Below are 13,667 nucleotides of genomic sequence, written 5' to 3' on the forward strand. Positions count from 1 at the left end.
GAGTTATGTTTTTCTTGGAGACTTTTGCTGTAATCTGTCTGGATATTTCTGGACTTCGTAGAAAAACTAATTTGTTAATCCTAGTTTGAGATTAAAGGTTATGGTTCAAATTATTTGTCAAAATGTTTGAATTGGTGAATCATCCTAGAATATTGATTGGCTTATAATATAAGTAATTGGTTATCTAAAATAAGTAGTCATCAGTTTTAAACTTGTCTGAAAACACACAAACATAATCCTACAAAAATTTAATCCTTAGTCAAAAAAGCCGTCACATTGCCAAATCTAAATAAAAAGCTGCGGTTTTTCGCAGTCAAACTTGTTTGGAGATGATTAGAGGAGGAAGGAGGGGGGAGAAAAGGGGGGGATGGTGACAATAAATCCAAGTTATTGGCGAGTGAAATGTAGGAGCAGTCGTTTGCTGCCAACAGACTTTGGCGAGCGCCCCATTTGCAATACGACTTGTATGCCCATGGAGGCCTACTTTTCTCATATTGAAGATATTCCTTGAGGTCATAGCGTGAAGTTATTACTAGATTTTTGTCTAGTGACAATAGAGCTACTTTAGTTAAACACATTTATGACACAAAGCTGGTTAAATAGGATATTTAAGTTCACGATTTTCAAAAAATGTATGCGCTGATATTTTTATCTTCTTTGGATCATCAATTAAGATCTGATCGAAGTTGTTATAGCTACGGACCATAATTATGCAAATGGTAGTACCACTGTAAAAAAAGCAACTATGGGCTTATGAATAGCCTTTTGCAAAACTCAGAAAAATACATTCCAGATGCACTTCGGACTTTAAGATGAGTTTTAGTCATCGCTCAAATCAAGTGACTTCAAAGGCCAAATATGTTTATTCCTCTTTTTCAACGTTATACAATTTCCTACAAAACGCAGTAGTTGCGTACACTTCACACAGAATATAATATGCAATGAACGGCTCAAATGACAGAGTGTACCGTTAAGTGCTATCGATTCTACTCCACTACTCGTAATTCCGTCGGGTGCGAAGAAACATCGAGCTTGACTCATACAAGATATTTTCTATACGATTTTAAATATAACAATACAGCAGGACAAGATGTATAGATGAGAATGAAGCAGGAAGTTTGTATACATCGTACCAAGTGGCATTCTTTGGTCTCTGCTTAATCCTGTGGGAAAAAAGCGTGATATTATATATGTATGAAAATATAAGAACAGTACAGCAAAAACTGGCTGGTAGGTAAATAATGTTCTTGTAAAAAAAAAGAAAGAAAATTAAGAGAATGTTTCATAATCTACGGTTAAGTATCAGATAACATATTTGCTAGATAAAAAGCCAATTTGCAAAAACAACTGACACAATTCTACCTTACGAAAAGCTAAGCTGATAGTTATCTTTTAGTAGTGAAACTAGGCTTACGATATTTCAGTATCAGTGCGGATACAGAACTCAGGAAGAAGAAAATCTATAGACCAATAAAAAAAGCTGAGTTTTAAAAGAAATCAAACGAGTACTGGACAGAAATAAACCTATAGAACTGAAATACCTATTGAAACACCCAACTTATATTTATTTCGTGTGAGAATTGACAAATGTTTTATCAACGTTATAAATGTCGTCAAAAACGAAGGTCTGTGGGTTCTTTTGACCCTTACTTAAGGTCATTGACCTCCGTCTCAAACAGCTAGTAGGTCTGAATTGATAAGCAAGCCCATCTCCATATCTGGGCAGTGTGCCAGTGGCGGAATACGGCTTAGAAATATGCCGAGAGCATAACCCAATTACAGTTTCGTCCTATTTAGGAATTGAACTCGGTATTCGGATTAATATATTAATTTTTTAGTTGTAATTTGACTTTTTGGAGAATTGATAATCAAATTTTCGATTTTTTATAAAAAGATAATTTCGCATGGAAGTATCTATCTGCCAAATCAGATGGATACATTGATCCAGATTGATGATTGATTGATTAGAGGATCCCACTTTGTGATAAAACCCAAACTTATATCATAAATGCAAAAGTCTCTGTCCGCCTGAAACATTATTACAGTTGAACTGGTAAAATTTTGTATCGAAATAGTAAAAACCCGGGGTTAAACATAATAGAACAGTGTACTTTTCTGCAAATCAGTTTTTAGAAATTGGCATACCTAGAGGATAAATAATTTATAGATTCTACACAAGCGGAGCCACGCAGGTCAGTCAACAGTTTTTTTTATACTTATCAGAAAAATGCTTTTCTAGTTTTTAAGCTTGTTTTCCACAAAAAAAGGCAAATGTGTTCAATACACATAACACATATTTCTCTTGTTACATAAGACTTAATCCAGGCGAGACGTACAGCTGTTACTAGGAGCGATACAAAAAATCTACTTGATATTTTTGCTGACTCGACTATTTGAGAATAAATAGAGGTCATAGATTTTGTATAAAGCCTAAGATGTATTCAAGGTTATACTTGTATTCGCTTTTTTTGTCTTATAAAGTAAGTATAAAAATTGATTGAAAGTGACAAAATACCGTATACCTAATCAAGCTCACACTACGCTTTTTTGGTAAGTACTAACAAAACCAATTAACTTTATAACCTAGCATTTTCTGAAAGAAATAAAATAAAGAATTGTGTTTATTTTCCATCATAAGATAAGTTTTTTTACAAAAAGAGAATAATAAGAACCATGACACTTGAAGTAAGATTTCATGGGTGGTCTGGACCCTAAACTTGAGAAACTCTGAATTTCAGGAGTACAGGAAAAATAAAAGGTTTTCTTATTTATTTTTATTTAAACTTTGACTATACACGGTTACACAGTGTTTTGTCTCTCACAATCAATTTTAAAACTGTATATGAAAGAAATAGCAGGAACATTTTATCACTAACCCCCGGTGTCTGAGTACATTTAGCGGTAGTTTATCTATTCAATAACGTTAAAACTCATACAAAAAAACGCTATTGAATAGATAAACTACCGCTAAATGTACACAGAAACCAGAAAACAGTGTTTACACAACGTTTATTAGTAAAACAGTAAATATTTTCTAGACAAGGAAAGTTTTATAATTATGATTACTATGTTAATATAATCAAGTTCTAAAGTTCAAGATATTATAACATTTTCTATGCAAACAAACAACAATCTTCGATGCCCAGTTGAGTCTAGATTTAGTTTCAACTCCAGTGTAAATGTCAGGCGTATTTATGGAAAAGTTAAAACAGAAATAACTAGTATTCAGCTGTTGGAATCTATAGTTTGAATCTATAATTTATTCAATAATTTGGTTTAGACATCTGTTCAATAAAGGTTAATTTGAAGGTTGAAAAGATAGGCTTGTTTTTTTACTATGATAAATAAATTTAACCTTTTAATGTTTTATTGTTAGGCAAGGGTCTTTTCCCGTAATTAAGAAGGGAGTTTACAATGATTAAGATAGTTTTTCTTTTTATTACGGATAAGTCAACATAGTGTCTAACTTAATTGACAATAACTGCCAACTCCGAATAAAAATGAAAAACAAAGACTTTCAATTACCACTTAGCAGTCGGGCGGCTGCTAAGAGGAAATAATGATGGGTATCCACAGAGCTGTGGTCATCAATTGCGCTCATCGGTAAGCAAAAGGCTATTTACCGACAATGAACGCAGTTAGCAATGTATCAAGAACAACTAAAGATTGAAAAGAAACCCTTTAATAAAATCGTTTCCAAAAAAAGTTACCCGAGACATAAGATGGGTGGTGTATTGTACAACAATTGACACGAAACGATTGATAGGTTAGCCTCGACCTCGGCTGAACACACACGACTATGTTTGTCACTTTTTGTCAAATAATGGTAGGTCAGGAGTGACAGAGATAGATCGATCTCATTCTATTTCTATACGAATGTATAGCAAGATTACAAACTATTAAGTTAATGATATCAATATTTCGGACACGAATATGGAATTATTGTGTTACCGTCATTTTCAAAGTCGAATGTAAATAGATCTTTTGTCGTTTAAGTCTAATTATGTTGTTTGTTTCGTTAAACGGTCGTTAGAGCTTTATTTTTTACTTATTGCTTATTAATCTGGTTATTTTTTAATGTACGGAATAATACCGCATTAAACTACGTTTCATCTAATTAACCGTTGCATTTGCGTTTACATACTATTACAATTATTAGCAATTTCTAGACATTACGATCATCTAAAGTTTCTGCTTTGTTTTACAACCTATTCCTGTCCCACTGCTGGACAAGGGTCTTCTCCCGGACGAGGTAGTTAATCTATGATTATTTTAAAATTACTATTTAATTGAACTTCATTCATAAAAATTGCTATTTTACACATAATAATACATATTGTAATTACACGAATTTTATTAAAAACTCGCACGCATTCTCAGGTCACATATAACACAGGCATCCGGGATCACTGGGCAGAATTAATTCGCACCACCACGTCCAATATGACGTCACCGATGACGTCACACCCCGCGGATATAGGCCTCGCATAAAATACAAGACAATAAAACTGTATTAATGGTTATGTAGTTATAACTGTACTTTTATATAAAAAAAAAAAAACGGATATAACTAGGTTAGCTGACTCGATGTTGTCATCGTGGTGATAGAAGGGTAGATTTTTATTTTTATTGTTTAATTGTAATTGGCGGTTATGCATTATTAAAAAATTGTGTTTCTTCCAAGTCCTTATTTGTCGCTTAGGTCACTTTGGAGTGAAGAAAGGACATCTATTTGTGACCTCTTCAAATGCATATAGGAGTCATACAATACATATATTCTTAGCTTGGTTTAACACATCTTTTATTTAACTTTAAACCTTAATTTTTTATGTAAAATTATCTTGATTTGTGTCTTAAGATGCACTTGGGTAAGACAATAATCATCATCATAACCTCAAACTTCGAAGCAAAATTTCCGTACACGTCATCAACATACAAAAAATAGTTGTTAAAAGAACAATTCAAAAGAACTTTCAATAAAGGTATGTACACAATTGAGGCACATTGTGTAACGCTTTTAACTAGTTTGACAGCGAACACGGCTTATTACTCAGGCTTGAGTTAAGTAGGCTTATTAGAGAAATACGAAACGTTTGCTTTACTCCGCTCTGGTCTCGGTTTAATGAGATTTTTTTGTTGTACTTTTAGAACAAAAATGTTAGTTTTAAACTTTGACAATGGAATAGAATGGCTAGGTGGTCTATTTGGCTTGCTTTTGAGGTAATCAAGACCTAGATCTGCTCATGTCAAAAGATATAAATCCTTGTATGATGGTGATTGGTTCTGTAGATGTTGCTTTTGACCAAAAGTGTATTTTAAAGGATAGTAAGTATTGAGAAGGATTTATAAGATTAAGACTGTCGCATTATAGTGGGTGTATCTTACCTTTACAGCTTCGTCAGACGAGCGTACAGGGCAGCTTCTCTGTAAAGGGTAGTTCGCACCGCCGCGGCCGCCGCTGCATCACACACGCCGCCAACACTCCGGTAACACACCAACACACCGTCTCCACCGCCTTTATTTACTTTATTATATACTACAACTAGGTATTAACTAAACGAGCACAGTCGCGAATCCCCCAAGCCCACAACTATACAGTCATACACATTGTGAAAAAAATAAATTAAGGCAAGTCCATTTTAAGCACCCAAGAAGTCCACTATGGAGGTTAGGCGATAAAGTCTGATCGGATTTAGGCGTTCGAAATTCAAAATCGGTTGAACGTTGCAATTTGGCTTATTTTTTATATTTTTTTTTTATTAATTAAAAAGCTATTCAGCTCCCGTGCTATTACCTACATCCGCGGTTTTTGTGTGTTTTGATACGCGGCGGTGCACGCGTCGTATACCCGTCTCGCTCCATATAAAGCGTTTTAAAGGGAGTGTCGGGATCGTCGGTCTCTCTCACTCGGCTCGTGGCACATTAACCTGGAACAAGCGAAGGTCTGATTAGTCTATGAGTCGGCTGACAGAGAGTACATGATGGTTTCATTACTGTCAAATGACCTAAATGTGGCGGTTTGTAGGATATAAAAATAACACGAGTGTGTGGTAGCGTATTGCGAACAAAACGTTGCTAATATTTGGACGAATGTAAAGCCGAAACATTTGTTAAAAGTGCCATTGTATTTTTGTTGCTACGCAGAGCAAATCATTTTGTATTTCCAATCTTTAAGGCCTAAATCTATAAGTTTACGTAAGAGACTAACAAAATATAGGAATCAATTGGAATCAGGTTTGTACAAATTTGATAAGTTTACTTGAGGTCACAGTCGGTGAAATATTAGGACAAATAAAACGGCTTGACAAAATTCTTGTCGATATTGGAAATATATTTCATTGGTTCCGAAACGCTAGATTTGAACTAGATTGCTTGAGAATAAAATACTTTGGAATAATACCAATGAACTAGGTTGATTTGAACTATAAAGAATTTTCTTAAGTATTTCGTACTATCGTTCTTGGGTCAGTTCGAACAAAATACTTGTAAAGCGCAATACACATTAAAGTGGCCTACCCGCCGACCTATGTCGGCAACTTTTTGTCGACGAGCTAGTTAGCCTACAGAGCGCTTACGTACGTAAGCCGCCTACATGCCGGCGGATTGTGTCTTAAGTCTTAAACTCTTAAGTTATTTAACTCTAGTCAAAAATAATTTAAGTGGCACGGTATCTTTCAAAAATCACTTAAGAGACAGAGTACTCAAACTTTCCTATTCGAGACGATGTAACTAACAATGTACTTTGTCTAAAGTCCAAACGTCGTAAGCGACGGCACTCAAACTCCCAGTCAAAACGTCGTAAGCGACAAAGTTAGAACAACGTCTTAGTAGTCGAGATAACGCAGTTATTACTTAGTTGGTTCGATCCTTACATCACTTAATATCGCTTCAGATAACTATTAACTGAATATTCAACATAATAGCGTTTTTAATAACTGCAAATTTTTGGTATACTATATAAATAAAAGTGATTAAATAAATGTATGTACGCGGCACATAGCTTTAAAACAACTGCAACCAGTTGGATTGAAATATTTTTTTAATGTGTTTGTTATTGTCAATATAAGGTTTGTATGGGATCAATGGAATCAAAATTCCTACGGGAATGGAATCGACGGGATAAAATTTTACTATACTCAGGCGAAGTCGGACCATTCAGCTAGTATCGTTTAAACATCACGCTTGTATTAAACAGGAGACAGAACTTAATAAATTTCAGCTTTTAAAAGTTATTTTAACTCCAGAAGATTTTAAAAATCTTTCCTTCTTTTTTATTTTACCTGTCTACCCCAAACTGGTGCTACGAAGTTCGTAGCCGCGTAGTCTCGTAGACGCACTACCGTAGCGCGTAGGCATTCATAAACTTTTATGTTGCTGACTTCAAGAGCTTACTATGATTTTATGTGAATGAATTTTAGCCTGAATTTCTATCCTAAGTGTTTTACTAGAATTTGTTGTACAAACTTCTTTACCAATAAAATAAGGTAAAAAAGATTTTGTATTTACTTGAACGAGATTATTTCAAGAACTACTTACTGGTCCAATAACTTTTTTTTACGCAATAGCAACACTACGTCATTTCAACAAGTTACATTTTTTTCTCAATGATTTTCTCAAATCAAGCCAGTCTTAAGGCTGTTTTTGACAATAGACTGCAAAAGTTGGGTGAAAAAAATAAAATGAGTTAAGCTGATACATTAACCGAGAAAATTTATTCGTTATTAAGTAACTACTTATTTTAATTAATGAAATAACTTTTATTTTTGTTTAGATTATAGATTTTTAAACAACACGAATTCTTACTTAAACACATAAACTGCAACGTCGCCCATCAAAAGGCCAAAAGCCATGAATAAACCATATCAAGTTGAAAACCACTCAGCGGCATTAAGCGACATAATAGTTAGCAACAAGCTTTTGTTAGCGAAGTTACCATTGTCTTAACAAAGATAACAAGCCAGGATTATATGCCGGACAATGGCCAACTTGTGGGCCAAGTAAATACACTCGGTTAAATATCTAACTTGGTTTTAAGTAGATGATTGAATCGGTTTCAGAGTCTTGGTATACGTGTTTTATGAGCGAAATAATTGGTGAAATGTGATAATATACATGTTATATAATGAAGGTATTAATATAACCTTTAAAACAACAAAAAAAAACCTCAAAAAAATCCCACACAAAACAATTGCAACGAAATTGCATTACGCATTTTTCACCCAGATTTTGATGAAATATATGTAGATTGTATGAAGATAAATGAGAATGTAACATGGAAAGTTATTTTTTTTGTAAAATCAACCTTTAAACACCTTTTAACTGTAATTAAATCACATGCAAGTAGCGCCTAGTAGATAAGCTGATGATATTTTTTTTGATCATTATTCAAAATGAGTCAGAAAAAATTCTATATTGTTCCATATCAATATAGAATTTTAATTAATTAATTCATGCATAGAATTTTAATAAGGGTGGAATCTAGGATCTAATTCCACCCTTATTGAAGAAAGGCAGGAGTTAAACAATTATTTTATAATGTTAATATATTTACCTAGTGCTCAAAAGGCCAGCTGCTTGATAAAAATCTATAGTAAAGAATTACGACATCAATAAATTGAAAACATCAAATAGTTTCTATATAATATTTATAGTGGCACAAATAATATTATTATAAGAGTATAAAAAACGACCTTAGACTAGTTCTAGCGCCATCAATTAGACTCATTCATCGTAAATTTAGATCTGAACAGTGATGACATCTGGCCGAGTTAATATTTTATTGTTTTATATATTTATAGAGATAATAAAACGTATAATTTTCATACCAGACACAATAGGATGGTATCTCGGAATGACGAGAGCTTCTTAGTAGTACATCTTTTTTTTTTAGTTTAGAGCTGGTAAAGGTTAAATATTTTGATTCTAAACTGTTCCCAATTACCAAAAATTACTTATTCAATAATAATATTTATCGCCATGACTAAAATGTTTTTTAGTACCTAAGTATAACTTTGATGATGAAAAAAAGAATGAACATATTATAGACTCAACTTTTTAGACAACCTATTAGCAATACATATTTTATTTAATACGTTAACCAGCTTGGTAAAATCTCAGTCTATAAGTTTTTATAATCAGCATCTCACGTTATCGCAAATAATCGGGACAGTCTCACTGAATTTACTGTCTTATTTTATTCTAAACAATAAAACCGGCGTAATGGCGGCTCGTTTATTTCCGGAATGCGCGCGCGCAGACGTCGCAGACATCCGGTAAGGTCAGTGATTACTGTTATTAGACGACCTTAAAAAAAACTCAGACGAATGTACTGGGAAATGTGGGAGAATGATTCTAGGTTTTTTTAAAAAAGAACTTTGTTTTAGCATTATAAGAATGTAACTTTAGTTTTTTTACATTTAACTACTTTTTTTAGTCCCAACCCGTACTTTCCAGCAGGAGAAGCTTGTCCAATGTCCAATTATAACTTTTTTAGTATCATTATAAAGTACAGATTTATTTTGAAAAAAAAATAGTTTGCCTTGATATCACTATAAACTTTAGCGTCTTAAAAATGGGTCGGAATAAAAAAATATACATAATATATGGTTAAAAAAGTGGTCAAAGCATCTACATCAGTGGTGTTGAGAACTTCTCTAAACGGTCAAGTGCCAGATTTTTTTTTTACTTTTTATGGGTGGTTACGAACACATATAGAAAGATGAAGTGTTGTATAGATACATTAAGCGTCGGGGAATTATGACCAGCCCCCCAAATACTGGCCTACTGCGTAGAAGAGACCACCCGGGGGGACAACGCTATAGGCCGTATTTAGTCCAAACGGTAAGCAAACTATGATAGTGCGATGCAGAAATTTTTGTCTATTTTTTGTTATTTTTTTAATTATTGCAACATGATAACTTAAATATAATAGTAAATTAACTTAATAATGCAGCTACTGAGTTAAAAAATAAATAACGGTTACTAAATATTGTAATTATTGTTTTATTGTTAAGTTGTATAATTGTGTATTCTTTCAATGCCATCTACCGTGATTTAGATGAATTGCTAAGATGCGGATAGATTTTTTTTACAATGGGATTAAGTAAGATTTATTAGAAGAATAAAACTATACAAGTACTATAATAGTAAGAAGCATTATTTTTAAATAACTAAGTAATACATATAATATATTTCCAAAATAATAACTACAGCCATCTCGCGAACATTTTCTAGCAACTAAAAGTACCCACACAACTTTCCTGACGTCAGTAGGTAGTTGGAAGTTTATTCTAAAAACATAACGTAAAAACATTGATAAGCGTTTGATCTATATCATAATAATTCACATCTTTCAAACATTCGTACCTTTAAAACGTTTCTAAAACAATCAAAACTAATTCAAAACATCAACCGAAGCGTTCGAGTTTTATTGAAAATCGGTTTTGTGTTAAAAATGTTAGTGTATCTCGTCGACCACTTTATGCTGAGCTCTTTAGTATCTCGGCTCAATAGTTTAATGTATGGCGGTGAAGATTTTGTTTGCGTTCGCAGGGGTCTTGATAAGTGGTCGTGTAGTTCTAGCTGTGTTATTGAAGTGAAGCCAAGACGGCCCATAGGAAAAGGCCAAGAGAAACAATCCCGAGCTATGATGCGATTACGCATTGAAACAATATTTTGTGTTATAAAACTGTTCGTGCCTACAACATGGGGGAGCCAATTAAACAGAAATTAGAAATGTGTGTTAGATTGACGGTTTATTAATAGGTAGTTAGACAGTTTTGTTGTTCATTTCAGTACATATGAGGATTGATTAACTTTTACTAGGTAAAACATTGATTAGCCTATACAAATAGTGTGTAAAAAATCGTTAATTTACAACAACATATGCAAAGTGCAACTAACATATCAAAACTCCTCGTGTTTACACGTTTATTGTCCCAGTAATTATACGCTGTCTAATATATTATTTTATTAACTAGATAAAAACTAATTTTAAGCATAGAGTTCATAAATAGTTTCTGCATATTGTACGGTATCAAAGAAAGTAAATAAGTAGACATAGAATACAGATCCAAGCTATCTTAACATTGCATAGAATTTCCATAACACAGTCTAGCCCGAAATAAAATATGAGAGATATAACTGAATAATTTCAGAAAAGGGTAAGAAAAGTCATGTCATTGACCGTCCTTAGAAGGTTCTAGTAAAATAAAGCCTATCGACGTTTCCGGGCAAAGTTCCAACCGTGCAAGTACATATAGACTTAGTTATAGCTCCAAGTCTAGGCTTTGAGTGTCTAGATTTTAGTATAGAGATGTATAGACAACGAATGGATGAAACAAGATAATACATTTTGTAGAAGTGACATAGATATGTATATTTTACATAATACGTATGTAGATAAAATTGTAGTGTCTGCTTGTAATTTCAGAATTACTTTAACGTTAGTAAACTGTGTTTACAGTCTTTTTTTCTAATGAAATCGGCAATTTAATTTATGATGTAGCTAAGATATGTAAGTTGATTTATAAGGCAGTTTATGCAACAGGATTTTTTTTATAATTTGGCCTTTTATAATGCCTTAATTTCCCTAGGATATCAGCTCTTAATAGTTATAGGAATACGGTGATAGAATTAAATATTTAAGTAGAACATAAGCCTTTGCTAAAGTCTAAACTCCGCAAGGGCTGATTTCAAAAACAAACATCCTCAAAACATCCAGCATCAAACAAGCCAATCCAAACTTAAAATTGAAACAACTCCACAAACATACATACAAACAAACAAGCAAAGACCTTGCAAAACCACAAGACCAATAACAACTAAACATCATATGAATTCAGCAAAGGATTCCGGGTGTTCTCTCATCATGGAAATCTTAGGTCATTGCTTAAGCTTAGCTGTGTGGGGTTAGAGGGGGAGGGGTCGAGAGGGGAGGGGAGAGGTCGGGTCAAGGGCGAGCCGTCGCCGCGATGCCGCCTCTTAATGCCTTCGGATATGTCGAGTGCCTTACCAAGGGTGTTTTAGTCAATATTCTGTTTGTCTGACTTAAATCTTGGACTTGTTCTGAACAATGTGGAGCATGTGACGTAATAGTGTCTAATATATGCTGAGTGGTGTCGTTAATATGATGGATTGGATTTGTCGTGACAATTTTCATTATAAGTGTTTTGCTTCTTTGTTCTCTGCCTACCCCTAATAGTGAAGAAAATAAACACATCGGTAAACATTAATGTATTAAATAAATAGTTCCTCCTCGCGACTTCGTTCGCGTGAAAGGATTAAAAGAAGGATTAAAAGTTCCTTTACGTTCATCCAAGTCAAGTTCAAATAAATTATCTGAGCTCCAAATTTCATCAAAATCAGTTTAGTATTTATGCGAGAAAGAGTAACTAATATACATACATGCTCACAAACTTTCGCATGATAAAATTAGTAGGATTACAGTGATATTGTGCACTTCAAACCTTCACAACAATTAATCTCGATTTAAATACCATTTCGTAGTAATCAAAATTCCAACAATTTTTATTTTATAACGCCGCAAAATTACCCACATTTAATTGAAAGGAAATATTGGCTTTAACTCTTGATAATGGTCGTTAAACGTTATTACATTTATTTTCAATTTATTAAACTCTCTTCAAGTAATGGCGGATTTAATTTCAATAACGAGTAATAGCTGAAAGTAAAATATTGTTTATGACTTAACATTTTTTGATTATCATTAACATTTTCTTGTTGATTGCTTTTTGATTGGATTGTATTTTAAGTGTGCAATACTTTAATGTGTTAAAATGACATTGGAAAGAGTTGGGCAGGTTTTTTATCTTTCAAAAGACTGTATATTATGATTATTATAATATTTAAATATAATAATTATATTTATAATTGGATAAGTGCTTTTTGCAATTTTTTGACGGGGTCAGTCAGTGGTATATCCAGTTATTGGTTAGTAACCTTAACTCCAAATCTAGTAAAGAAATTATATAAATAAATACATACAAACAAATTTCAAAATGCATCACTTTCAATCATGATGCGACACGTGTCATCTAACATAGTACTAATAAGTAAAATGCACTTCAAAAATCATAGATTTCCTTCCAAACTAAACGGAAAAAATCTTTAAAATCTTTAGCCACAAATCAAAGCAGAGAAAATCTTTTATATTTTCTCATTTCAGTAACAATGGAAAATACTATCTTAGCAGTGCATCAAGTTTTCAAATAGCGCAACTAAATATGCCAGGGTGAATTCTTCTGACCTATTTATCGGCAAAAATACGTGACGTATGTAGTGCCTTCAGACGTTAAATGGGGGGAAGAGGGAGGGGGAGGGGCGAGGGATGTTGCAGAATAAGTAAGTGCTCTTTGTTCGCGACTGTACTTGAAATGCATGGACGTTATGGACATCGTGCGTCATCGGACTTAGGAGTAAAGATTATGTGGTTTGTATGCATTACTGATTTTCAAATGCATTATCGCTTTATGTACTTTGTAGGTATTATTTTTGAAGAGAATATTTATTTGTTGTTGTGTATTGTACGATTAACGATGATGGGAGTCTAAAAAGGAACGTTTTGAAAGATTTTTTTTTTAATTTGCGATTGCTATCGAATATCGGCAAATTGTAAACTATAATATAATATAATCATTATAATCTAT

General features: G+C 33.2%; 1 protein-coding gene across 3 annotated transcripts in view; it reads right to left on the bottom strand.

Moving 5' to 3' along the window:
• Window positions 1–13,667, bottom strand: part of PMCA (plasma membrane calcium-transporting ATPase 3) — a 169,505-nt gene that overhangs the window by 129,083 nt on the left and 26,755 nt on the right. For all 3 annotated transcript variants that reach the window (XM_076131213.1, XM_076131214.1, XM_076131212.1), the window contains exon 2: window positions 5,386–5,927. The gene's annotated coding sequence lies outside the window, so the exon portion shown is untranslated. The remainder of the gene's footprint in view (window positions 1–5,385; window positions 5,928–13,667) is intronic.

The sequence above is a fragment of the Anticarsia gemmatalis genome, chromosome 25 (assembly GCF_050436995.1).
Source record: "Anticarsia gemmatalis isolate Benzon Research Colony breed Stoneville strain chromosome 25, ilAntGemm2 primary, whole genome shotgun sequence".
Lineage (NCBI taxonomy): Eukaryota > Metazoa > Arthropoda > Insecta > Lepidoptera > Erebidae > Anticarsia > Anticarsia gemmatalis.